At 42.4% G+C, this 27,762-nt stretch overlaps 1 protein-coding gene and 1 long non-coding RNA gene across 2 annotated transcripts in view; one reads left to right on the forward strand and one right to left on the reverse strand.

Moving 5' to 3' along the window:
* Window positions 1-27,762, reverse strand: part of PHF14 (PHD finger protein 14) — a 380,891-nt gene that overhangs the window by 23,700 nt on the left and 329,429 nt on the right. The gene's annotated exons all lie outside the window — the stretch shown is intronic.
* Window positions 464-12,512, forward strand: LOC112544348 (uncharacterized). Its single transcript, XR_003087701.2, has 3 exons — window positions 464-640; window positions 892-968; window positions 12,314-12,512. It is a non-coding gene; the product is annotated as an uncharacterized LOC112544348 (long non-coding RNA).

Below are 27,762 nucleotides of genomic sequence, written 5' to 3' on the forward strand. Positions count from 1 at the left end.
TAGGTGGGGAAATAATTCTCCAAATTTAACTTAGCGTTTCCCAGCCTTGCCTTTGGCCAGCACCAGGTGCATCAGGCTATATCAGTACCAAACAGCTCACAGGTTCTTACCGTCTCCACAGGTATGTCTGTCTTCTACCTCAATTAGTTCTGAGAAAGGAGAACACTCCAAAGAGGCTCCTCCTCATGCTCACGATCGTTACCATGAACTCTCTCAGTCCTTCAGGTCCAGACCATGGAGACTCCCTGCAGCAAAGCCATAGGGGGCTCGGAGATTGCCCCTGCCCAGTAGCCTGTCCTACCTGGCCACTGACATGGACTCTGTGAGGTCAATGCCTCATCTTCCTTTAGCTAAGGCATTGCAAATGGCTTTATGATGTCACTGCCACACCTACCTCTGCCCTACAGGGCTAGTGTCATGCCCCTTTGTATGGGGAGCGTGAGAGTGTAAAAGAGACTGTGTGTGTGTGTGTGTGTGTGTGTGTGTGTGTGTGTGTGTGTGTGTGTGAGAGAGTGAGAGAGAGAGAGAGAGAGAGAGACACACTGTGAAACAGATTGTGTGTGAGGCAGTGTATACATGACAGGGATTGTGGAACAGACTGGGGGTATGTGACAGTCACACAGAGTGTAGGTGCTGGCAGGTAAGTTTCTGAGAGAAGCCGCTCTCGGTCTCTAACCTGTCCTGCTCGGTTTCCTTCCTCCCACACTCTGCATTCCTGAGTCACTTACATCCATACTTCAGATTGGAGCACCTACATTGTGTGTGTGTCTGTCTCTCTCTCTCTCTCTTTCCCCAAACCCTGTTAAGCAAAGATGGGGTATAAAGGCAGGGGAACACCCTGACTTCAGCTCTCCCATCACCTCCTCTCTCCCCCATCTCCACTCTGCACAGCTAGCAGGAGAATCCTGGGAGCAACGCTGCTGCAAGACAGAGCAAGGGAAGGGTCAGCAGAACACATGCTACCCACTGTAAGTATGCACACTCTGCTAATAATCTGCGTGGGTCAGAGAGAAATGCTTGGCAGGTCAGACACAAACACACACAGATTTTGTCCACCCCTGCTCTGACAAACTACTGAATGTAGAAACATGTTATTTATTCTGTGTACTACTGTATCACCCCAAAACCCCAGTCACAGACCAGCACTCCATTGTTCTGGTTGCCATACAACTGCAGAATAAAAAGATAGTCCTGTTTGAAATTCAGGTATATCAGAAATCTGACACACACAGTCATAGCTGAAGACTTGTGCACTTAAGTTCAAAGCAATTTGTTTGAAACAACAATGAAATTAGCACTTAAATTGTAGATTAAGTATGGCTATCACATTTTTACATGTGCATGTTTAATTAAAAATAAATGGGTTAGAGAATTAAGGTTGTATGTTCAAACAATCCTCAATTCCTGACTAACTTTACACAGTTCAACATCCAAAGGTATTGCTCTGTTACCATCCTTTACCCTGTGTAAAGAACTGGTCATCTATGTTAGGGTACCATTAAAAGCAATCAATATCAATGTCCTAAAACTGAGGCACTCCTCAAAATGCATTCACAGGAATCTCTCTGATGAAGCTTCTTTGTAATAATTCAAAAACAAAACTGGACTTTGTATTAAAATAACCCTTATGTTTTAAGATAAGTAATGTTGATATTAAAGAATGTTTTCTATAACTTTGCCTTTCTAATAAGAGTGGAAGAGGATAATACATATACAGGCAGTCCCTGGGTTACGTACAAAATAGGGACTGTAGGTTTGTTCTTAAGTTGAATTTGTATGTAAGTCGGAACTGGTACATATTGTAGGGGAAACGCTAGCCAAACATTTCTCCAGAGCTCAGTTTTATTCTCCCACACCTCACTTCCCTCAGTCCTTTATTCTCAAGCTGAGGTGTCTGCTGAGAAAAGCCACTCCGCGTCTCCCTGGTCTGCTGGGGGGGGGCGCTAGCTTCGTGTCTCCCTGGTCTGCTGGGGGGAAGCAGCTAGTGCGGGGTTGCCTCACCCCGTTTGTAAGTAGGGATCCGATGTAAGTTGGATCCATGTAACCCTGGGACTGCCTGTACTGATGTATAACATTAAAGCATAAATGAAGGACTGCTAAATTGTAAAATGAAGAGCATTCTTAGCTATATATTAATGGTTTGTAACCCTGTGTGGTGAATGAGTACAAATGAGGCAACTATATGCCAACAAGGACTTGGCCTAAATGTGGTTTTGCCAATTCTCATTTTACGTGGGATTGCTAATCTTCTTAAAATGTTAGTTATGACAACAAAGATAACATGTGTGGGAAGACAAAAGTTAAACAATATTATTACATATAATGCTATGTATCCATGCTCCTTTTTCTTGGAGAACACAACTAACATGGAAGGTCGTGCCCAAAAATGGGATAACTTGGGCCCCTTTACCAGCTCTGTTTAAAAGCATATCCAGACATTAAATTACAAATATTCTGTCAGAAATTGTATAAAGGTGAAATCTTATTAAGTGTAACTTGGGTGGACTTTAACTTAGTTTCTCAAACTTTCAGTAACTCTGACTTTTGAGGTAACTATTGGTTGCTACAGGAATGAATCAACTTGGAGTATGGGAAGGGAGTTTCTCATTGGCAGTAATCTATGATCTCAACAAATGTTTGATCCTGCACAAGAACAAAAAACTCACAAAAAAAATCTGATTTTAAACCAAAGCATAACAAGCTAAACATGTTTGCTGCTTAACATCTATACACCTAGGGCACTAATTGCCTGCCAGGTATATTATTCCTGAGAAAGATCAAGTCATTGCCCTGAAGCCAGGAGCAAGGCTGTGTCGTCTAGCAAATCTGATTTTTCTCCAATAAGATGCCACCAGGACCACAAAACACTCTGCAATCTACTCATTTTAAGCTTGGTCTTTTAGACTAAGTTCTTGGGAGGCAGCAGTGGTCATGTACTTCATGTGTACACAGTGCCTAGAACAATATGGTCCAAATCTGGTTCAAGTCATTAGGCACTCCTACCATGTAAATCAACATTAACTATCATCACCCCCAAAGTGCTCTTAGGCAGCTTGTAGTGTTTGTTCATGGTAACTGAATGCTCCACTGTTCTAACTAATAGGAGAAAGAACATTTGGCAACTCTTGGACTGCAGTAGAAACATTCAGCACCAGAGCATCTGGCAGCAGGTTCCTGTGATTGGCTAGCAATGAAGTCTAAAAGACTTATAGAATCATAGATCTCGAAGAGACCTCAGAAGGTCACCAAGTCCAGCCCCCTGCTCTAGGCATGACCAATCCCAACTAAATCAACCCAGCCAGGGCTGTGTCAAGCCGAGACTTAAACACCTCCAGGGATGGAGACTCCACCACCTCCCTAGGTAACCCATTCCAGTGCTTCACCACTCTCCTAGTGAAATAGTTTTTCCTAATATCCAACCTGGACCTCCCCCACCACAACTTGAGATCATTGCTCCTTGTTTTGCCATCTGTCACTACTGTGAACAGCCTTTCTCCATCCTCTTTGGAACCTCCCTTCAGAAAGTTGAAGACTGCTCTCAAATCCCCCCTCACTCTTCGCTTCTGCAGACTAAACAGACCCAAGTCCCTCACCCTCTCCTTATAAGTCATATGCTCCAGCCCCCTAATCATTTCGGGAGCCCCCTAATCATTTCGGGACTTCCTGCTCTCCAGTCCCTGCCCTCTCTCAACACTGCCCACTTCAAAATTTCTTTAGCCATCTGAAAAGTTTTTTATATAAATGAGAAAGCTCCTTTCTGTCATCACCACATTACCTAGTTGAGAAATGAGGAGCTTATAATTAGGTATATGAGGGAAATAAAGAAACTAGGCAAGTTAACCCACTTATGTCCTGTACATTTCACTTCTTGCAACATCTAGAGCCTGAATATACCCCTTAACCCTCCCTCACTATCATAGGGTTTGTGCCCAGATAGACCACTTTCCACCATGACTTGTAGTACCTGAAGAAACAGATGGGAAAAAGACACCATGTTCTGAACTGCAGCTATGCCAGGCAGCAGCGTTTGAGAAGAGGGCAGCATAAAGACACACAGAACCCCTTTTCAAAATTGCAGGGATAGGAGTTTACCCCAAATCTGGCTCACACACTGGACACATACTGCTTTAGTCTGACTCTGAGCCATCTGAAAATAAAAACACCATTCAGTGCAATCTCTGCTTCAGACTTGAAAATTTTGGCTCTTAGCATCATGGCTAGTGCACTCAAATGCAAACATAGTCAAAGGAAGTTTTCATTCCCGATGCTCAAGTATGCCAATTTTCATGTTTTTTTATATCTGATAACTCTTAGGATGGCTGTGAAGTGGCAGGAATACCATTCTTTCATCAAAAGACAAGAGGTCTTAAAAGAAATACAGCAGCTTGATTACACTGACCTAAACATCTTCTAATATGTAATTTTTGCGTTCAGCTGTAACCTTGCAAGGTCACTCCTGCTGGGTCGTAATGTGCTTATTTATTTTATTTTGTTTTAATTTCAATTTATCAGGCACAAAGCCTTGATGTGGATGTTTGAAAATTGTGAAAATAAATTCAGGAGCCCAGCCTTTCTGCCACGGCATTCTAGCTAAGTGCTGCCGTAGGTGAGGGAGGGACAGCATGGGGCCAACCAAAATTGCCTTGTAAAATAAAAATAAAAGAGGTGTGGATAAAAGACAATGGTTCCGACATTTATGTAATGATCATATGGATGTGTATATGTGAAAGCCTCAAGTTAACAAAGGATACCTGGGCCAAAAATCAGTCTCCATTTTGGAGAAACAGAAACAAAAAGAATGAGCATTTCAGTACTACCCTTGTTTTTCTAGTAGGTATTATGCAGTGACCTGGGCAGTGCACGGATATACACCCGTTGGAACCTCACTGAAGCAGGAGTAAAATTAAAAGCCTTTGTAAGGCCTACAGACCCAGTTGTCTGTGGGCAGGGCCGGCCTTAGGCCAATTCAGCCGATTCTCCGGTGTGAGCGCGCCCAGGGAAATGACACATGCGCCGTGTGCCGGGAGCCCGCCGCTTGCGCAGGGCCTCCAGGAGCACATGTCGTGACATCCCGGGTGCATGGCGCATGCACCATGCGCCTGGGGGGGGGGCCCCCACACGTGTTGTACTCCTGAGGGACTGCACATGCGTGGGCCCCCGGGCGCACTGCCCATGTGCCGCACCTCCGGCGCATGACACATGCGCCATGCCGCACGGGGCCCCGCACATGTGCGGCCCCATCCCTGGAATTGGGCCCTGCGCTCCATAGAGCTGGCCCTGTCTGTGGGAGAGTAGAACCTGGGACTTCTGGAGCTTACTGCGTGAGCCTCTGCTACATGAGCTGAAAGCCAGCTGGCTGGTAGATAAGGCTACTGAGCATATTCATTATTCTCTCTCTGCAAGAGGTATCAGAGGCACCAGATAGGGGTTATACCTTCTAGGGCACAGAAATTGTGAGGGGGTTACACCTTCACTCCTAAAGCTGAACAGGTTACCTCTCTTTCATCTGCAGCTTTCCAAATCTTGCTATCCATGACCTATACAAGGATTCTCATCTCCAAACTTTTTAATCTTCTGTTTTGCAAATTGTGATTCGTATCCTCTTACCTCTTTTTTATTGCCCTTACTGTACTTTACACACACACCCATAGGCAATTTTTGGCTCTCTCTGACCTGGAACTTTTAATCAGTTTCAGAGCTGCACTCCTCTTCTGCCTGCACATTGTCAGTTAATTGCACTTGGTGTGCACTTTGGCATGATATTTATGTAACTGTCAAGGACACCGTATACTAGTATATAGGCTTCTAATGAAAACCAGCGCCATACAATAGCAATGAGGATTCCTGTGACACTTTAACAACTAACAGATTTATTTGGGCATAAGCTTTCGTGTGTAAAGCCCACTTCATCAGATGCATTGACTCTTAAGGTGCCACAGTACTCCTCATGGTTTTGCAGATACCAACTAACATGGCTACCCCTGAGACTTCATACAATAGAAGATTTAAAAAACCCTCCAGTCAAATTTAATCTACTTCATGCTGAAGATAGAAGTTGGACCAGAGGTTTAGCTAAGTCCAAGTATAAATGCACACAAGACCAATTTAGGACATTGGCCTGATTATTGCATGATAGAAACCTTACAATGTACTGTGGCAGAAGTCATCATTGGGTAAAAATCAAAGAGACCTAGTCTGAGAAAAGAAATTCATTTACAAATGGGTTGAAAATAGATAAGTGCAAATGCTTTTAGAACTGCAGCATGCACATCCAATAACAATTATCTTCATGAGGCCTTAGAAGGAGATATGAAATCATGGAAATGATGTATTTTTAAAGTAAACAATTATTTGATCTCTAAACAGATTTGACATTTTAATAAGGTAAATTTTGCTCTAAACACTTCCTTTTAAAAGCTGGTCATTTTGTTGTCTGGAATTTTCAGTTCAGCGTTTGAATTGTTTTCCTACTGCACTTTCTTCCCTGTCCACCATCATTACTTCTCATAAAAGAAAAAAAAAACCAACAACATTTAGTTATCAGCCAAGCCACAAAAATGTCCATTAGACAATTTTCCCAACATTACAGTCTGACACCCAGGTTACCATTTTAACCTAAGGCGGGCAAGTGAGACCAACTCTTATTTTAAAACAAAACCAAAAAGTAAAACCCATCTCCACACACAGAGTGCCACAAAAGTCCATCTTCTAATAAAGGTATTTGATACTAAAACTGAAATCTAAAACGTTGGAATCAAACATCTAAACCAAAATTTTGAAATCTCCATATTTATTCTTACAGGGCAATAGAATATGATCACTTTATGACTGATGAGAAATCTTTAACAGTACTTTGTACTTCCACAGTGCCTTTCATCTGAGAACCTAAAAGCACTCTTCTATCATTAGGCACCACAATGCCTCTGTGATGTGTGCACTGAATCTATTTCTATAGATGAGGACAGTGAGACATAAAGAAGTTATTTAGTTTGCTTATGGTCCTTAGAACAGCCGGGAAGACTTGTGCTCTAATCACAACACAATGCTACCAAATTCATGCCAATAACAAAGGCTCTAATCTTGAGTGAGCTCTGGACAGGTAGATCCAGCATGACATGCTCAAAGAGGAAAAATGGCTGCTTAGATACTGGTAAATTCTTATGGGTTATTTGTTTGTTTTCTTATTCTGGAACTCCACCCTTTTTGCCCTGTTGGGTTACTATTGTATAAAAGCTTTATTGACTATAGAACACTTTTTAGCTTCAGATTACTTTTTCTTCATGATTTCACTGACTGAATTATAAGCTAAGAATCCACACAGTTCATTATTGATGTCGTTTTACTTGTTACCATGATCATATATTGTTATTTCTTCTGCATAATCATAGATTAAGTGGTTTGGCTGAAGGCCTTTTTCAGAGAGCTTTATACTGAGGTCAGAAAAGAGCTCACTAAAGAAATAGAGGCTAATAAGCTATTCATATCTTTTCCTCTCTTTTTTAAAAAGAGGAAGAGAAAAATGCTTGTGGTGACCTTTCACTTTGTCCAATAATTTATCTAAAACAAATTTAATCTGCTTTATAATGTTAATTAACAGGAAATGACAATACAACTGTTGGAAGTTTATTTGTAGCAATTAAATATTTGCTTCCCCAGATTTTCTTTTTCCATTGATCAGTCTTAAAGTGCAATTCACCTTTGCTGGGATGCACTTCTGGAAGGTCAAAAATAGACTTGTGCCATTTCACTCACTTTCTATTAGAGATGTATCAAACTACCCATGAACATTCATGCTGTATATCACTGAACACAAATGGGCCCAATGATCTGTAGAGAACAAGGATACTGAGCAACCTATTAGACATGCTGACAAAAATACAATATTTGGGTCATATTATACAACATAAAAACAATTACTTTCAAAAGTTTCACTAAAAGGCACAGGTTACTAAGAAGAGCAGTCCAGAAACAGAAGACCTTAGTTCTATTCATCAAATGCAGCACATGTGTTAGAGGTGATGTCTTCGTATTAATATATTTTTGCCAGGAGCTACTAAAATGTACAGCTCCAACTTAAGTGGTCTCCACACAGTCGGTTATCAGTCAGGAGACTTGGTCACAAACTACAATTAAATTCCAAATATATGAGTGCATACAACAAAAATTCACAGTGGTGTTTTGGCTCTTTGTTTCATAAAATCTGTACAGAGACAGCATGAGCTCTCATATATGACATAAGTTATTTTCTCAGACACCCTCAGCAATATGTTAGGTGGCATTTTGACAGCAGGAAAAAAAAGTCAGTGTTATCATTTATGACAGGCCACAAGTTGTGATAAAAAGGGAGAAAAGAGAGACCAAATAAAGCTGTCCTTAAAAATCAGGGGCAATTGAAAGACAGATTTGGGGACCCCATAGCATTTTTTTTTAAAGAAAAAATGTCATGCCAACACTGTTCAATATATACAGAGCCCTACTGCCAAAGGGCACATTTGAATGAATGATAGCAAAAGAGGAAATCTCATTAAATACTGAAAGCAGCTTCAAATTATTTTCTGTTTTCCAATACAACATCCAATAATTATATAAAGTTTCCACTAATATAGTTAAGGATAGGCCATTACAACTAATTGAGAAAGTACAATGCATTAACCCAATCCAGGTATTTTATGAACAGAACCCCCCCCCCCCCCTCTTCCCCCTGCTCCCCACAAAGCCCTGCTAAAAGTTCAGCACATTGAGAAGTATATTGGTGATCATTTTTATTAGCACCAGAGAGTATTACCACTTTTTACCTGACACCTTCTTCATTGCCTCTAGTCCATAGTTTTCAGGATGTACATGTTTGCTCCCCAACACCCTTGAAAGTGTGTATCATTCATCTGTGAGCAAGAGTTAAACTTAACTTCATCTTTGCCTTTTAAACAACAAAGTATTCCAGAAATTGTGACTCTAGAAAAATGGCTTTGTGAAGCTTCAGAGTTAGTGTTTCACCAATTTCCATTTCAAATATTCCCAGTTGGCAAGTAAGAAGTTGTTAGCCTTCCCCCTACAACTGTAAGCCCAAAAACCTCACCTTTGGATAGTCAAGATGAATTCCTTCTACTAATGATAAAGGGTTTGCAAACCTCAGATCCTTATGTCCTCAGCTACACCTTGGAAGGCTCATTAGGCTGACATGGGTTTGCACAGGTGTCCCAGAGGGTATAATTTATAGAGAATGGGGCTCTACAGCTGTCATTCAAGGCATAATTTGGCCTACAGACTCTTCATTACTGGCAATGATGTACAAGCTGGGCTTAATCCAGGCTGATCTTGCAGAACTGGAAGCTAGGTAAAGAAGACTCCTTTTACTTGCAAGCTGAACACATTTGATAAAGAATCGGGAAAACAGAATATATGGAACTTGCTGTGTCATTCTTGGAGAGTGACTTCACAGGGCAGAACCACACTGAGTGTCATCCCTAAAAACCAGTAGATTAGAAATTTGCATACATGAATCTAGAAAGGGGTGAAAGGGACAAAGCAAGATAGCAGCATTTAATACTAAACTCTACCCCATTCCTGACATTTTAGTTTTAGCACCCTCTTGCAAGCATTTCACACTGCTAGCACACCAGCCCCAGCATTCTACCTACCAACACTTCATGTTTAACATCCTCTAGGCATTTCTGTTTCAGCCATGCCACCATTCTACCATACCATCTCCCAGCTGCTCCATCCCTCCAGAATTTTTAACACCAGACCCCAGGCAATATACTTCTCCAGCATACATGCAGCATTTCATTTTTAGCTCCCTTACGCTAGGAGCCCAGCACCAAATGTTTCACCCTTTTTAAACATTAGAACACTCCAGCCTGAGCCTGGCTCAAAACCCACTCTGTATTTTTAGTGGGAGGAAAACCCAAAACCGCCCCACAAAACCAACCAACTCAAAATGCAACCATGATAGAGAACTCCCTCAAACAACCTACAGTCATGTTGTTAATTAATGGTTTCCTGTGTCTAGTAACTAAGACCACATATGGCATGGAACTCATGGTGCAAAGGCTTCATGGAGCCCCATAACATAACTCTGTAAAGCTAACCCTGTATTCCTGAAAGGGTGGAAGAGCCTCCTCAAAAGTGGGAGGCAGCTACGGTCAGGGTCCTCTGCCTGAACCCCTTCCCCTCATCTTGTGTCTTAGGCCAAGTGAAAAGCTGAAGTGGGCCAGGAGCTGCAGACCCCTCCACCTGCCTGGGGTGAGAGTAGGGTTGCCAACATCTCCAACTTCAGGGACTAGATGCCATTCACAGTCAGGAAAGTTGGCAGTCCTAGACAGGGGAGTCAAGAGCAGCCCCTAACCTATAACCCCACCCAGGGAAGAAGGATCCATGATTCCCCACAGCTGCCCATGTAGTTGGGCCTGGCTCCACCCCTTCCTACCTATAGTGTGAAATCCCCAGCAAGTCAGGCTGCCTAAGCAAGCCTGCTTTGTTTTTCTTATCAAATAACAAACAGCATAATTGCCCACAGTTACAAGTTGCCACACAGCTTTTTCTAAGCAAGCACATTTATTATTATGGTGCAAGTATAAGAAAATATATATTAAAACAATTTTAAAAACCTATACAAATTCTGCAAAGTTTACCAGAGATCACCACACCACCACCAAGTGTTGTGGCAGAAGTCAGTCCCTCAAAGCCCCCAAGTGTTCTTTCTGTGGTTACAAGTTCATATGCATCTTGGCTCCGAATAAGCATACCCACGAATTGGAAAGTCACTCCTTCATAGAATTTGGGCCTCTGCTCTTCTCATATAAGCTACAAAAAAAGATATTTTCCTTAGGGAAAAGTATCAAATGGCAGAGTTCTTTAATAACTAAAGGGAACCATTTGGATACACTGAGAAATTTCCTGGAAAACCTACTTACCTTTAAAAGTTCACTCTGATCTGGCACTATGAAAGAGTGGAAATTCTCTGTAAATAATCTGTATGAATCCAGTATGTGCCTCTGTTTCCCCCCATACGTGGCACCGCGGCCAATGGCTATTTACTCTTGGGCAGGTTACCACACAGGTATGACTAATGCCTGGTTGTGTGGGGCCTGGTCCCCCATCACTGGAGAGTCCCTGAAGACGATGGCAAAGCCCAAACACTTGGCCATTTACTACATAGCTGCGAACAACTTTGGAGGTCCCACCCCTCTGCAGGAAGCCGGTCGTGTTTGACCAGCTGAACCACAAAGGAACTGGCCCAGAAATTTGAGAAAGGGTTCAGAGTGGGAGTCAAAGGTGCACACCACTTGCCTGGGGCTCTGGGCAAACAGAATGGATCTTGCTGTAATTTTCTCTATGTTAACCAAGGACATGCTACACGGTGTTACAGACATCTAATAAACCTCACTGTTTTTACGACTCTGGCTGAGTCACTGCAGATGGTGAAGGTGGGGGAACATTGCTAACTTTGGGGATATAACTCTCTCTCTCTCAGGTATCCAGGTCAGGTGGTCTTGCTGAAGAGAGCTCACAGTGTGAAGCAGGGGAGCTTATGGCTCCAAAGTCTGATCCAAGGTGGTTGTGAAGCCAAGTGGCTCTACCCTAGTAAAAGAGTATCCTCATTCATTGTTCTCCGTCACATGTATAGCCCAATCACATGCACAGACCAATCACACCATGAAGAGAATGAAGGTGAACAAGACACAATTGTACATCCTGGAACCCACCTAAAAGCTTAAGAAGGAGGGTACGCTTGGGCTGGAAAGAAGATGAGAATAATCAATGGGTGTAAAAAATTCACGATGGCTTCAGTCTTTCATTTTGTATGATCTATGTCATTCACAGCTCCATGCTCAGCCCTCCAAAATGTCCAGCAAGAATAGGGTTATACATACGGAGAATAAAGTTGTTTCTTAATGGGGCAGGCAGTGCCTCAAAGCAGAACCGAACCTGCTGTCCCTAAAACCTTGCCCAATTCAAAAGGTATTTGAAAGCCTTCTGATCATGAAAATGACAGTGTTGTAAGTGCCTCTAACTTAAATTATTTATCAACAAGATACACAGTTTGGTGCATATGTCCTCAGAGCAAAAATATATCAGAATGAAAACCAGTTCAACAGTGTTCTCAGAGAATCCTTATTCCTTGCTTTAATGCAAAGACAGGAATGAAAATGAGTACGGGACTAAAGGACAAAGGATAACTATTCCTGTCCAATAAGGTAAATGGCACACTACTGATGTCACAGTAATTTGGCACCAAGGAGGTTTTCCTGGTAACATTAAAAGGAGATTGTATATGGGAACCTCTTCATATTGATTCATTTCTTCTTTTCAGACACAAGTGCTGCTGGAACAGATTGTTTCCTATTGTACAAATCCCAATGACATCTGATTCATCCACTGGCAGCCATCCAAGCCTATCTGGACAAACAGGCCTCACTGAACTGAGGACTTCAGGTTTTTTTCCACTGTGTTTATCAGCAGTTTCATGCTGTTGAAGTGATCTCGGCAGTACCATTCCTGGTAATCCCTCACTCTCGTTGTGCATTGTTCTTTTGAAACACAGCTCTCCTTGCTTCTGCTAGGTTTATTATCTTTCAAGACTTGTGTCTATGAAGTAGGTATAATTACATCACATTCTTTATATGAGCATGTTGTAAAAAAATCAATATACTGTAAACCATAATACAATTTTTAAAACCACAATTACATTGATTAGCTGTCTATTAAACCTTAAAATTACAATTCCACTATAAACCCTGAACTTGTAAACAGTAAAGTACTGCATACATTTACTCAAATGGATATCCCCATGCACTCTCATCCTGAAACTAAACCCATAGATGCAGTCCATTGACTTCAGCAGGGGTCCAAGCATGTATAAAGGACCCTCTAGCTGGGTTCAGTAGCGGGACCAGTTCCAAGATGTTCAGTGAAACTACTCACATGAGTAAGGTTACACTTGTGCCTAAATGTTTGTTGGGCCTGGGCCACAATCTCCAGACAAAGTTGTTTCATACCTAATGGAATTAAATGTATCAATATCTTTAAGATACAGAATGATAAAAATGATCTAGAGAAGTACAAAATAATAATCTGCCTCCAACTATCCAGTGTGTATCATACAAACTATTCCCCACCCGAATAGCAAGAGCCAGGTATGTGAATATAAAAATGTGTATGACTGTCAAGTGACACCTGCCTTGGATCATGAACCAGGTGTTATCCAATGGATGTTCCTAAGAATATAGAAATTAAGACACATAATAGGAACTCTGGGAAGTTCCAGAAATAAATAAGAGGAAAATGCTGACTATTTTTCGATTTATGAAGTTACTTACCAATTTGGTATCTAATCACAAACACAAAAAGCACCCATAAAACCATGGGAGCAAGCCCAGCCTAATTACTACCAATGGAAAATCAAAGAAATCAATGCCAAATTACTGAATATTAAAAAAATAATAATCAAGGGTCAATGCACAGTCAAAAAGCCAAGGAAGGATATAATAAAGGTAAAATTAAATATATATCTATGTTCAAATAGCCAAAGATAATGAACCTTACATCTCAACAGTTTTTAGTTACCTTTTCATATATATTTTGATCGAATGAGAGTGGTGTTGATTGGTTGGTTTGGTTTGTTTGTTTGAAATAACTGGAGTAAATTCAGCCATCTTCAAACAAGGTGGAAAGGCGGCTGTTTGCAGAGTGGAAGATTGGCAATGTTAAGAAGAACTCTCCTTCAAATACAATTAATAGTTGTGTCACCCAGTGATGAATGAAACACAAATGGGTTGGTGGGAATGCTGTAGTGCAAGAGAGAATTAGATAGTCAAGCATGTTTATTTTCTTTATTTTACTTTTTTTAGGTACAGTGTTAATTATTTGTGGGACTAAACTGAAAGTGCAGGAATTAAAGCATTTTATGCCTGGACAAATCGTAAACTCATGCATGTACTATAAGTCATTATTTCCTGTTAATACTGCTAGGCTCCCAGGACTAGAGAGACAGTGTATGCGAACTTTATTTGGGCTAGCCCATTAGCTTTCAAAAGTCATGTCTTTTTTTATAACACTACTTGCTCTTGGCAACAGAGTCAGAGGTTAACCTAAGGGGAACCTTCTACCTTGCTCCTCTTCTATTATCAATCAATAAGGGCACAAAAGATAGCCTTCCGTTCCCACCCTTTAACAACACATAGTTATCTCTCTCATGTTACAGATTTCCTGTAGACTAGAGAAAAACTTTCCTTGTGTCAATAAAAGTCTGGAGAATCTCATCAGCATTATTCATAATGAGTCTTGGTGCTACCTCCAGATGCCAATATCAACAAGGCCCAAATTTAACACACATCATGGCCCCATTAAAGAGGCAGCAGCTGTTCTCCTAAAAATAAACTAACCCAGATAAAAATATTCTGACTTCACAAGGCAAGCCAACCCTGAGGCAAAACTAAATAGAGAGGTCCAGATCTACAAATGGACTACTTCCCAGAACTGCAGGTGAGAAAATTAATTCAGACTGACTCTGAGATGGTAGAATGTAGCCACTGGACCATAAACTTAGTAATTAATAGCCACTGGACTTAAACGCATTATTAATTAATGGAAAAAATGCAAAACATGCTACTGATGGCAACCAACCAAAACAAAACTCTTATAAACTAATACCACTGGAAGACACATATTCCCTGTCAATCTTGTCTCCAACCACTGCTCTTATATGGCTCAATGATTTATGGGGTTTGGATCAGAAAATATTTTAGAAACTTTAGGGTGTAATTTTTTCATAAATTAAAGGTTTGGGCTAGACAAAGACTAAAAAGTGGTTATCCCATACTCCACGGCTTGCCACTAATGTTGAGTGAGAGCTGATGTATATATAAAGAATTGGCCTGTATCCTAGGAAATGGGATCTTCAATATTGCCTAAATAAGAGGATTTTTTCTTGTTATGTTACATTTTTTAACTGAAGATAAATAATATTCAACGGAACAGAAAAAAATGCACACATAACACATATATGGTACAAACACATTTAAATAAAACACAAATGGTAATACATAGAATTCTTTGGAATCTATACATTGAAATATACAGGGAAGCGTTATCATTTTGTGTTAAACATGATAAAATGTACATTCAAAGGCTATATGCATTAAATAAGCCACAAACCCAGTGTGATTGTGTAATATAGTTCCTTTCAATCTCAGTGGTTTCATTCATCATTTTGCTTTATAATTAATAGCTAAGTGTTTGAATTAGCGATGGAAAATCCCATTTAATTAGTTAACTGGCTAAACATTATGTTTAACCGGCTGGGCTGGAGAGCCCCCTGCCTGTAGCAGGCTCCGCAGGGCTAGAGCAGTCCTCTACCCACGGTGGATGTGGGGCTGCTCCAGCCCCCGCCAGTTAACTATAACCTAGTGAGGGTGATGCTTGTTAACCAGTTACACCCCTACTTTGAATTCAATATTTCTGTATTAAAGGGAGTTTCATGGGGCAATGACATGATGACATTGTGACACAGTGTCAGCTTATGTTGGAGTAAACAGGGAATTATGTCCTTTTATTACATCTAATGACTTTTCCCTGCTCAATATACATGCAACCCTGCAAGCATAGTAGTGTGTACACATCAAAGGCGTGATCATTTATTAAAAACATATGGCTTCAGCAAGAGCCGCTCCTCTATCCAGTTCCCTGCTAGGACCCAGAACAGTGCAGAGAAGATGCCCCACATAATCTGGGAGCACTAAGATACAGATGTTGTCTTGTTTCCCCCACATTCTGACCATGTGATCTTGAGAAACAGCCTCCAGCTGGTAGAAGAAATAGACACAGCAGGGACCTACAAGATATTCCAACCCAAACTGTAAAATGTTCTCTGCCCAGTGCTGATTGCTGATTGCTCCAAATGCTTGACCCTATTTCTCCTAAAAAGAGACCCTATTATTAAGTAATATGAATGTGGGCAGGGGGGACAAAGACAAACATGCGCAAATCACAATAGAAACCAATATATTCTGCCCTTAATCTTCAGCATCTCTTTTTCTGCCTCTGCATAATTAGCACGCTAAGATAAATTGTTTTTTCAGTTTCTTTGATTTATTCAGTATGGTGTAGTTATAAGAAAATTGAATCAACAAGTATTGGATAAATCAGTTTTACATGAGGAAAGAAATGAAATCAGTGGCCTTTAATGTAACAAAATCACATCCGTATTTATTGTTTGATGGCTATTAAACTGTACATTGTAAATATATTTTTAAAAGATTAGGCAACAATTCAAAAATGCACTTTATGCCCTGTGAAACACACACAAACTGTATTTCTCAATTAGCACTGTTAAGTAGCCACACAAGATGACGTAGAGATGTATTGTTATGCTAAACAGAAATAATTGTGATTTAATTAGAATCCTATCATAATGCAATTTGGATGCATGACACAAATGCGATTTGACTACATTTTAAAGAACTTTAATGGGCATAAGTATTTGATAGGATGTTATCAGCCCCACAGGAGAACATTAGATTGTGAGATTTCCTTATGTTCACATTCACAACTAGAGGTTGCCATATAATAAACTAAGAAGATTTTCAAAGGCAGGCAGGAACCCAGCACCCTTTTAGTTGTCCACTAGCTTTCCTCTCTGGCTTTGAAAACCTCCCCCTAACAAAGCATACAAATATTTTTAAAATAATATTTCTCATAGTTAGGGTGATCATATTTCCCTATTGCTAAATATGGGACACCTGGTACAATTGTTCTAATTTAAGTGAGTTCAGCGACTATCAATTAGAACTATATAGTACAAACATTCAAAGTAACATTAAGTTGACTGAGTCTCCATTAAAAGACATACTCCATTATTATCTATCTATATATTTTAGGATGTGTATCTATTTGTCTCTCCATCCATGAGTCCATTTGTTCAAGGACTCATCCTAAATGGTAAGAGCTAGGGTCACCAAATTTGGTATGCAGCTTCCTCTTATCATAAGTTAAAGCAAGGCTGGGGTTTGGTTGTACCAGGAAAAGAGGATGTGCCCAGACTTTAAGGCTAACGTCTACACTGGCAGCTTCTTGTGCAAGAACTCTTTTGTGGAAGAATTCTTGTGCAAAAACTCTTCCAGAATAGATCGTCTACACTGGCATGTGCTTTTGCGCAAGAGATGTGGTCGAACTAATCACTGACCAAGAGGCTGCCAAGGAGTGCCCTTTACTGAAACCCATATTGATATGATCACACACTCGTCCGGGGGGAGGGGAGGGTGAAGAATCTCCCACCCAGCAAAGAATGTCCAGTACTCCTAATTTAGTTATCTCTCTCTTACAAGTGTAAATTATTTGAAACTCCCTTGTAAGAACTGGCGCCACAAAAACGGACCAGTACAATTCGGCATCTTAGATAAGAAAGAGGATACGGGCCCCTAAGGGTATAAAGATGGGTCCAGCAGCACACTCACTCTGAGCGTTGATCTGCCATCTACCTGCTGGCTGGGTTCGGTGTTTGACCTCCCGAGGTTCCATGGCGACGCCCACCTCATATTTGTCTTTCCGAGTTATTGAGGGACCGACCCTGGCCTGACCCGCTGGAGTTGAGAGGCACAGAAGGGGGTAAAAATTGTACCTGTATGTGTCCTTTGTTTAAGTATATACATAGTGTTAGAGCTCTTTAAAGATTAAGCTGTCACTTGGTACCATTATTTTCTATTCTCCTTTTTTCCTTTGTAACCATTTTAAGATCTATATTTGCTAGCAGATAAAAAGTAGAGCAATAGCCATTGTAACCACATGCTTTATAAGCCTTTTTAGTAAACCTGTAACTGGTTAAGTTTTAACCTGACTCCTTCAGTTGCTGTAACAGAACCAAGCACAATTTAAAAGAACTCCAGCCTATAATAAGGGACAGGTATAGGGAGAGCTTGGGCGTTTGGATTGTGTCGATTCCAGAGGACAGATCCGTGGGGCATCTCTCAGTCTTCCCTAGGCTGCCCGCTGTGAAGGGATCAAGTATCCTAGCAATCAAAATCTGAGATGTAATAAGCACTCCCTGTAAACTCTGGGGCATCTGTCAGCCTGTTGGCTGCCCGCTGTGACGGGACCCAGGTCCTAGCAGTTAAAGACTCAGATGTTAAACTTTGGGGTGTCTGTCAGCCTGTTGGCTGCCCGCCGCGGAGGGACCCCGGTCCTAGCGGTCAAAGACATGGACGTTAAACTTCTCGGGGCGCCCGTCAGCCTCCCCAGCTGACCGCTGCGACGGGACCTAGCATCCTAGCAGTTGAAGACTTGGGTGTAACACACACACACACACACACTGCCCAGACCATCGGCTGACAGATGCTCTCTTGCGTAAGAAAGCTCTGATGGCTATTTTAACCATAGGGCTTTCTTGCGCAAGAAATTCATGTTGCCTGTCTACACTGGCCTCTTGTGCAAGAACAGTTGTGCAAAAGGGCCTATTCCTGAGCGGGCGCGTCAGAGTTCTGGTGCAAGAAGCCCTGATTTCATACATTAGAATGTCAGTTTACTTGCGCAAGAACACGCAGCCAGTGTAGACAGGCAGCAAGTTTTTGCTCAAGAGTGGCCACTTTTGCGCAAGATCGTGCCAGTATAGACATGGCTTAATTGTTTTCCATGACATGGAAAGGGAGAGAAAAGCTCTACTGTAGAGTGACCACTGGGGACAGCCACACCAGGCCATCCAGGGCCAGGGCCCTCATATTGCCAGCCATCAGACCAGGTAAGTGGCCCACTTCTCCGAAACTCTTCCCCTTCCAGCCTTTGGACATAGTGCCACATGAAGGAGAGGGAGCGTTCTGCCAGCCACCAGACCCACTGCTGTGGCCCCCATGGGACCACCCATGGGGCTGAGCAGCACAACCCTGGTGTCACTGAAGAGCCATCAGGGGGACCAGGCATCCTGGCTAAATGAGGGAGCTGGATAGCCCTCCCCACCAGAAGCCACTGGATGTCCAGGAGGACCTGCCGTCCTCCCAAGGGGCGTGAGGGGGGGAAAGATGGCATCTGGGTCCAGACAGCCCAGCCCAAATTCCCTGCAAGAAGCCATGGGGAAAATGCGTGGGGGGAGAGGGGGGGCAAATAGTCTGGCTGGTCGGCGGGCCAGACAGTCCTCCATCCAGGAACTGCCAGTCAAACGAGGGTTGGCCAGTGTAGCCTCAGCCCCCTGGGATGAGCTGTTCCACCAACCCCTGCAGAGGAGCTGCAGCTAGAAATGCACCACCCTCACTTCCCTGAGTCCTGCACCTCTCACCATCCTGTCTTTAGGCCCCCCTGCCATCTCTCAGACACCTACCCTGACTGCTGCACCTCCAACTTCCTGGCCTGAGCCCCCACTAGTACCCAAGCAATGCCAGGTAATTCCTCTAATAACTAACAATAAGAAAAAAATAGCAACTGGTGCTCAGTTAAGCAGTTGCTGCTCTTTAGAAGTGTCTGCCTTGTCCCATTCTTGCTTCTTCCACAGTGTGATGCTTCTCGTGGACTGCATTTGTCAGATGAAACAATTTTTTGAAGAATCTGCTTGTTTGTCAGCAACTTGTCATAAAAATGCAGCACAGTCTAGGGCAGTGGTTGGTTAACTTTTCAAAACAAAGAGCCAAATTACATCAAAATTCAGAACAAGTGATCAACAAAGAGCCATATAAGAATGCCCATTTGCATGACTGAAAATATACAACTTAATATTATTGGTAATTGATATGATGATTAATAATAGAATAAATGAAACATTGTACTCATTGACTTTATTTAATGGGACTTCTGCTGCTGCATCTTTTTGCACATTTTATTCAAGTTTATATCATAACTGGTCAAATCCAGCTTCATGCACACATTCAGGCTGTCTTCAGTCAATCTTATAGCAGGGGGGTGGGGATGTGGTGGTGCAGGAGTCTGGGTTGGGATGTATGAGGGGCTCAGGGCACAGGGTTGGAGTTGTGTGGGTGTACAGGAGTGTTATGACAGGGGGTTGGGGATGTGGTGGTGCAGGAGTCTGGGTTGGGATGTATGAGGGGCTCAGGGCACAGGGTTGGAGTTGTGTGGGTGTACAGGAGTGTTATGACAGGGGGTTGGGGATGTGGGGTGCAGGAGTTTGAGGATATGGGGTATGAGGGGTTCAGGTATATGATGGGCTCAGGGTTGATGTGTGAGGGGGCAGGTACAGGAATTTTATGATGCAGCCAGATGGGGCGCTTATTGGCCAGGCTTCATTTTTAAATTCAGTAAAATATTATGTCTAACATAAAAGGTTTCAACATTGTCTTTATTTATAGCAGGGGCGGGGTGGGGAACCTTTTTTGGGTTGAGAGCCACTGACCCACAGAAAAATAAGTCAGAGACTACACAAGAGAGAAGCAACAACAACAAAAACCCTCCCATAATCCCTCACTGATGTGGCCCCCTACTGAAACACCTCATTCTCCTGGTGCACCAGGTTCAAGGCCTCAGGCCAGATTAATTCTTCTGGGATTCCAGGGTTAGTGAAATTTGTGGGCCCCCCTAGGCTCTGGAGTAGGGCCAAAAATGACAGGGTAAGTATGCAGGACAGGGCTGCCAGTGAGTGGGCTAGAGATGGGAGTGCAGGATCTGGACAGGAGGTGGGGTGCAGGAGGAGATAAGGTCTGGGTGGGAGGTAGGGTGCAGGAGCAAGCTGGGGGTAGGGTGTGTAGTAGTGCATACACTTAGAATTAAGGTAGTGCAACATTTAGAATTAAAGTTTACAGTACTGTGATGGGCTGGATTAGGTCCTTAGGCTCCCTGTTGGAAGCCTTGTGCTCCTATCACACCCTTCCCCAGAAAAGGACAGTAGAGAGGTCCTCCAAGCTGCCTAGAGTGGCTATTTGAGAAGCAACCAATCAGGGTCCAGCAAGCTAGTATAAAGAGAGCTGCTGGGCCAGGACAAGTTCAGTTCCTTGCTAGAGCAGGAGTGGAGTGGATAGGATAGTGCTGTAGGCTGGCTATTGGGATACAGCCCTGAGGTAAGAGTGAAGAATGTGAAGTGGCCTAGGACAGTGTTTCTCAACCAGTGGTACAAGTAACCTCAGGGGTACTTGAGAGAAGTCTAGGGGGCGGGATGGTACATCAACACAACTGAAATTTGGAGAAAACTGAATTTTTAAGTTTTACAGTGCTTTATTATTTTAGTACTTTTTACACCCAAACATTTCATCACCTGCCCAGCTATGATTAAGTTGTTTAGACAAATATATTGCAATGGTAGAAAAAATATTGTTTGTCTGACAACAGTAGGTACCAGGGGTACTTACTTTTTTTTTTTTTTTTTTTTTGAAAAAGGGGTACTTTATAAAAAAAAAAAAATTGAGACACACTGGCCTAGGGAATTATAGAAGCAACACAATTCTTTATAGGGACATTGTGAATAGTTGCTATTTAGAGATTGCTGGGCTGGAAATCAGAGTAGGAAGTGAATCTGGGGGTCCCCTAAGTTCCCCTGGGGAAAGAGGATTGGACTTTGAGGCACCCCAGAAGGGGAACTGAACCATAGTAGATCAGCTAAAGAGCTCAGGCCAGAAAGGCCCTGAGAGGATGAAGAAATTGCCTCCAGGGGAAGACCCCAGGGGCAGTGTTCTTTCAGAGCAGGGACAAACTGAGGGAGACAGTGCAGAAGGAACTGAGAGAGGCCCCAGTTGGACTTGTACTCTGGAAGGACTGTGACTTGTTTTATTTTCACATATAGACAATATATGATTTGGCTGGAAGGCTGAGTGGCAGGAAGAGCTACCATTAACAGAGTATGCAGGTGCATGCACTCATGGGGTGCTCATCAGAAGTGAGTGCATCTTATTACATGGGTACCAGCAGCAGGATTATTTGGAGCAGTCCCCACAAACAAGGGATCTTTGCAGGCTGCAAGATCTGCAAAGCTGTGACAAACCGCCCAGCAACAGCCCAGTGAAACTTGGAGTGGCCTCAACAGTAACAACTCAAGACTCACCGCTCTCAGGCTTTGCTGGGAGGTTGGCAGTCATGATTTAGGCCCACATGCCACAAAGACAAGAGTTGGAAGAAGCCTACCACAGAGCTGCAGATACCATGAGCAGGTGAGATGAGTTTATCCTGAGGAAAGCTATGGTTGTACGGCTAGATCAGTTGTGGTCAGTGCTTCTAAGACCAATGAAGGCCAGGCTGTGCAAGACATCCAGACATGAATGGTCGAGGTCCAGGCTATACAGAAGGCAAAATAAAGGACTGTTGGGGCTCCGTTTAGGGTGTGGAAGGCTGCTCCAGGCACAACTGGTTTCCTTTGCAGGGAAACGGACTACGTAAAAAGGACCTGCCCCAATAAAACTCCAATTTGGGAAGGCAGTCCTATTGTAGATGCAGGCCTCATAATCGGCAAACCTGGGCTAGAGAAAGAGGCAGGATGGAGGCCCATGCAATAGAAATGGGAAAGCAATCATGGGACTCGAACAACCCTCTTGCTGAAACAAGCCCCAGCTTCCAGTCTCTGTCCTGAGGAAAATGAGTATGGAGAATGTACCTAAGGTGTTGCAGTAACTGAGGGCCCTGAAATGATTTTGGCGAAGATCCCAATAAGAAGCTGTGAGAGACAATGTGTTGAAGATGTGTTGGAGACAGAAAAACCTGTTTCTGAGGGCTTGAGAGCCCAGAGAACCACTGATGGCTAGGACTATTGATTGGGCACCTGGCACCTCTACAACCTGCAGAATCAGATGGATGCTCTCTGGCGTGAACTAAATAACAGAACGAAGGCTTGTGAGACTCAGCCCCAGAGAATAGAATAGACCTGTTTTTGGGTAGTGAAAAAGAGGCTGAGCAGCTAGGACAGACCAAGCAAGACACCCACCTTGAGAAAGTGAAGGTGTCTTGCTTGGTCTGTCCTAGCATGTCTTGTCAAGTGGTGCCAAAATCACTTACATTTATAGGAGTGACAAAATACACTGTTTAGTACTGAAATTAGTATATTATCAAAGAAGGGACCCTTCACAGGAGTGTTTGTGTGACTGTATTAGTATTGCAGCTTTGCTGTAATTAATACTTCGCAGGGATGATCAGGAAGTTGGACTACCTTCATTGTATGTTAGAATCTATAACTGTCTAATGAAGTGATATCACACTTCATATTTACTGACCCTAAAAATGATATGGTTAAGTCCAGGTGTTTGAAGAGGGTGACAATGCCAACTTGATGGGAAAGAGCATGTTTGAGTGCAGCACATTGTGGCCTGCATAAGTGGCCTTACTTCTGGAAGATCTTGATTTTTTTAAGTAAAATTACTTTCTCATAAGCAGTGCCATCAGAAAGACAAACTAATTTAACAACTATGACTTATGGTCCTCTTATGAATTCCAGATGCTTTTAACATTGCTTTATTTACAGCATAGAGAGGCAAAGATGGCCTTTATCTGCTTCTTTCACAAGCAATTCTAATTTCAGAATAGATTCCCCTTTAAGATCTTTGTCTCCTGACACCTTAAATGCAAACTTGTCTGAATGAACGCTCAGCTGTTTCCTAATGATAGCTATCAATTAACACTGTGTGCTTAACTTGTGTAACAGCTATGAAGGATGAGAAGGCCTTTTCTGGTAATTTAAAAATATTTATTTTCCTTTTTTGGTGAGCAGGTGTTACAAACCTAGTCAAGTATCCTCTTCTGGGTGCTGTGTTTGGGTCCCAAGATGTCTGACCCAGCTGCTATAAGCTTCCAGAGTCTGAGCAGAGGCCGGGCATTGTGGCATTGCCTCTGATGCTAGACACATGGTCAGGGTGGAACCTACCACTCCATCTGAGAGCTGACACGTCATGTTGCTGAAACTACTGCTGGCTTTCACAGATTCCCCATCAGCTTAAGTATACCCTTTCCCGGAGCTCCACGCTGGAGAACACTCTGGTTTACAGGTACCTCACCAGAAACATGTGATAGCTGATGTAAAAAGACAGACTTTGCAAAGGCTTTTAATCCATTCTTTACTTTAGACAACACAAGAAATATACAAATCTAGAGAAAACCACAGAACACCTATGTGTCCTGCCTCAGTTTCCTCACTACTCTGGATTTGAATGTATGTTCTTTCAGGGTTTCACATTCTCTCTCCTCATAGTTTCTGCTCTTAAACATAGAGTACTCCCTCTCTTCCCCCAAGCGCAAATCAGCTTCCTTTGAATGAGGCACCAGCCAAAGTCAGAAACATCCCCTCTCACACCAAAAGTCTTTATTCCTCTGCTATGGTTCTTTTGGTCTCCTCTTGAGATTTTCTACTCTTTGCCCCCCTGTGGATAAACAGGATTAAATTGCTCTTGAATGTATTGTTTTTTCAACAAATGTTTGTGTATTAAATGTCCTCATTACTACAAGGTCTTGAATTTTGTATATTTGAGCTGTTTGTTCTAAAAATGCTTCATTCGTCACTTCATTCCTGGTTCAGTGGTCTGCTTGACTTGGTATACGCCCTATCATGACATAACTCCTATGTTTTACCTCTTTATCTCTATCCAAAGAGTCCCAATTGTTCAGTCCCTTAGCTCTTGGACCTGAGAAAATGTGTATATATTCTTGATGTATAATGTAACATCGCCTCTCTTTCCCTACCTGACCTTTCTAAACAAACTATACTCCTCTATGCCAATATTCCAATTACAAGACTTATAGCCACCAACTCACTGTGATGCCAATTAAGTAATAATTTTGCTTACATACTAACACTTCCAGTTCTTCCTATGTATTTCCCATACTCCTTGCCTTTGTGTATGAATCTAAGTTGATCAGATTCTCCCACTGATCTCCCTTTTGTTGCTCCTATGACCCTACTGTAATTTTCCATCTTCCCCATCCCTTAACATCTACCCCTGCATTGTCTCCCCCACCCCATGCTTGCTTGTGCTGCCACATTATGTTTTTGGGGTATAAGTCAGTTTGGCAGCTGTCTGCTTCTGCAGGCAGATATATGTCCTTGTCTAAGACATCCATTTTTTGTAGTGGTCTTGAGCCACACGACTCCTGCTCTTTCTCTTTAGCCAAGCTGAACTTTGATCCTGGCTGGACTTTGATCAGGTTCTCCTCCTACCCTTCCAGAAGCATGTGATGCTTCTAAGTGACATGCGCTCCTTGTAGGGTGAAGGCAACATGGAGGAAACTTTGCCACACACTCCTGGCAGGGCAGAGGAAACTTCGTGTTAACTGGCCTGGGGGCAGGGGAGTGGCAGGACCTTTGCGAGCTGGTGGGCTGGATCTGGCCTGTGGAGACCCTTTTGCCCATCCCTAGCATAGGGCATGTCTACACAGTAGTGTTATTTTGGAATAACTGATGTTATTTCAAAATAATGTCAAGCTGGAGGACTTCTTACTCTGGCTCCTGTAATCTTCATTTCATGAGGAGTAAGGGAAGTTAAGGAAGAGTGTTCTTCCTTTGATTTCCTGCTGCATAGACAGTGCCAAAAGCCAAATTAAGGTATTTTGACTTCAGCCATGTCAGTTGTGTAGTTGAAGTTGCGTATCTTAATTTGACTTTTGCCCTGCTATGAAGACCTAATCTTAGAAGTACTACTGCCTAGCTAGTTACTCCCTATTTTTTGTATCTCTATGTTTGCTTTTTCAATTTTAATTGAAGTATTAGATACTTATCTCTATTGTATTTCATCTTGTTGAATTCAGACCAATTCTCCAATTTAAGGAGGTCATTTTAAATGCTAAATCCTGTATTCCAAAATGCTTTAAACCCTTCTCAGCTTGTAGCTGTTCAAAAACCATGTGGCCCCTGCAGCCTGTGTGGGGTGGGGCAGGCAGTCTGCTTGAGAAGGCTGCTGGCTGGGAGTGAAGCAGGCAAGTCTCCCAGCCAGAGCCTGTCTCTAGCACCCCAACCTTGTCTTCCTACTCCACATAACCCAAACCGTCTGCCTCCATATCTCCTTCCAAATCCTGAACCCCAATCCACTGCCTCAGGTCACAGTCCAAATCCCTCCACCCCACTGTCCTCTTCCCCAGGTCACAAACACCTTCTTGCTCAAGGTTACAACCCAAACCCCTGCATCCTAGTCCCTTAGCCCAAGTCACAACAGCCTCCTTCACTCAAATTCCCTCCCAGACCCTCTCCTGCACCTCAAACCCTTACTGCAAGCTCCCTTCTTCACCCAACCTCCATCCCAGACCCCACACCTCTTCCCTTCATTTATATGGAAGAGTGTCACCCTTGACCACTCTTCAAATTCTTGGAGTGCTCCCCACATCAAAAATTATTGCCCACACCTGCCCTAGATTACAAATGAATAGTTTAATAACTTGTTCTAAGATTTGCCTAGCTGGTCAGTCTAATTTTGATAATCTATAATGACCTGGATAGTCTTTTCTCCCCTTTTTAAAAATAGGTAATATGATTGCCCTCTTCCAGTCTCACCCATCCTCTAGGAACCCTTACAGATAATTGCCAACAGTTACAAGCTAGCTGTTCAGTACCCTAGAATTAATTTAATCAGGCCTAGTTGACTTGAATACATCTAATCCATTTAATATCTAATCTGTTCTACACTACTTTGGCTTGTATTCCTTCCATCTTGTTAATACCAGTTGTGTTGAGTATCTAGTCACCATTAACTTTTTAATGGAAACTGAAGAGAAATCAACATTGAACACCTTTATTGTGGGATCTTGAAGTTCTCCTTCCCCACTATGCAGGGGACATGCTTTCTTTCATCTTCTTTCTTTCATTTCTTGTTCCTAAAATATTTAGGAACCTTTTCTCTTATGTCCCTTGAAAGGTGTAATTCACTTTTTTTTAGCTTTTCTGACTTTGTTCTTACATGTTCAAGATGTTCTTTTGTACCCTTCCTTATCAATTTGTCCATTTCCCCACTCTTTTAGGATACCTTTTTGATTTTTGAGATAATCAAAGAGCTCCTGATGGAGCTGTACTCGCCTTTTTCTGTCTTTCCTTCACATCATAGTTTGCTGTTGTGGTTTAAATATTGTTTCTTAGACTCTGTAATCTCTCCTGGCCTCCTTCTTCCTTAGACCTTATTTCCATGGGATCTGACCTTCCAGTTCTCTGAGTCAGTTAAAGTGTATATGGTTTTTTTTTGTTTTTTTTTTTTTGAAGCACACTGTCTGTCTTCCCTCATTGTTTTTCTTAGAATCATAATATCTATCATTTCATGTTCACTTTTGCCCAAATTGTCTTGAACCTTCAGATACACTACAAATTCTTCCCTGTTGAATGAAATTTAAAATGGTTGTTCCTCCAGTTTCTGAAAGAAAATGTTCTTCTAGCTCAGGCACCCACCTCAGGGACAGTATAGGGGGGCGTGCTATGAAAATTTCTGAAATAACTGGTTTTGAGGAAACAAGGTCTCTGCCTAAAGAACTGTATGTGGGTGTGTGCACATGCATGCATTCATGCATGAGAGATTATTACAATAGATATCTGTTGTGGCAAACTCCTCATCCAGACCCCTCTACCTGGGTCCCCTTCTTCAACCACAAATCAACCAGAGACCCTTTCTAGTTCAATCACCGAGGCCTTTTATTGTCCATGCCAATTTCCCTCCATCTATTTACAGAGCTTGGTTGGTTTGTTCCTGCAACAAACTCAGTCAGGCTGTAGTGGAAGAGCTCTGGCTTAGCCAGCAGCCTGTCATACTGGCTACGTCTAGACTGACATGATTTTCCGGAAATGCTTTTAACTGAAAAGTTTTCCGTTAAAAGCATTTTCGGAACAGAGCGTCTTGATTGGCACAGATGCTTTTCCACAAAAGCACTTTTTGCGGAAAAGCATCTGTG

The sequence above is a fragment of the Pelodiscus sinensis genome, chromosome 2 (genome assembly GCF_049634645.1).
Source record: "Pelodiscus sinensis isolate JC-2024 chromosome 2, ASM4963464v1, whole genome shotgun sequence".
Lineage (NCBI taxonomy): Eukaryota > Metazoa > Chordata > Testudines > Trionychidae > Pelodiscus > Pelodiscus sinensis.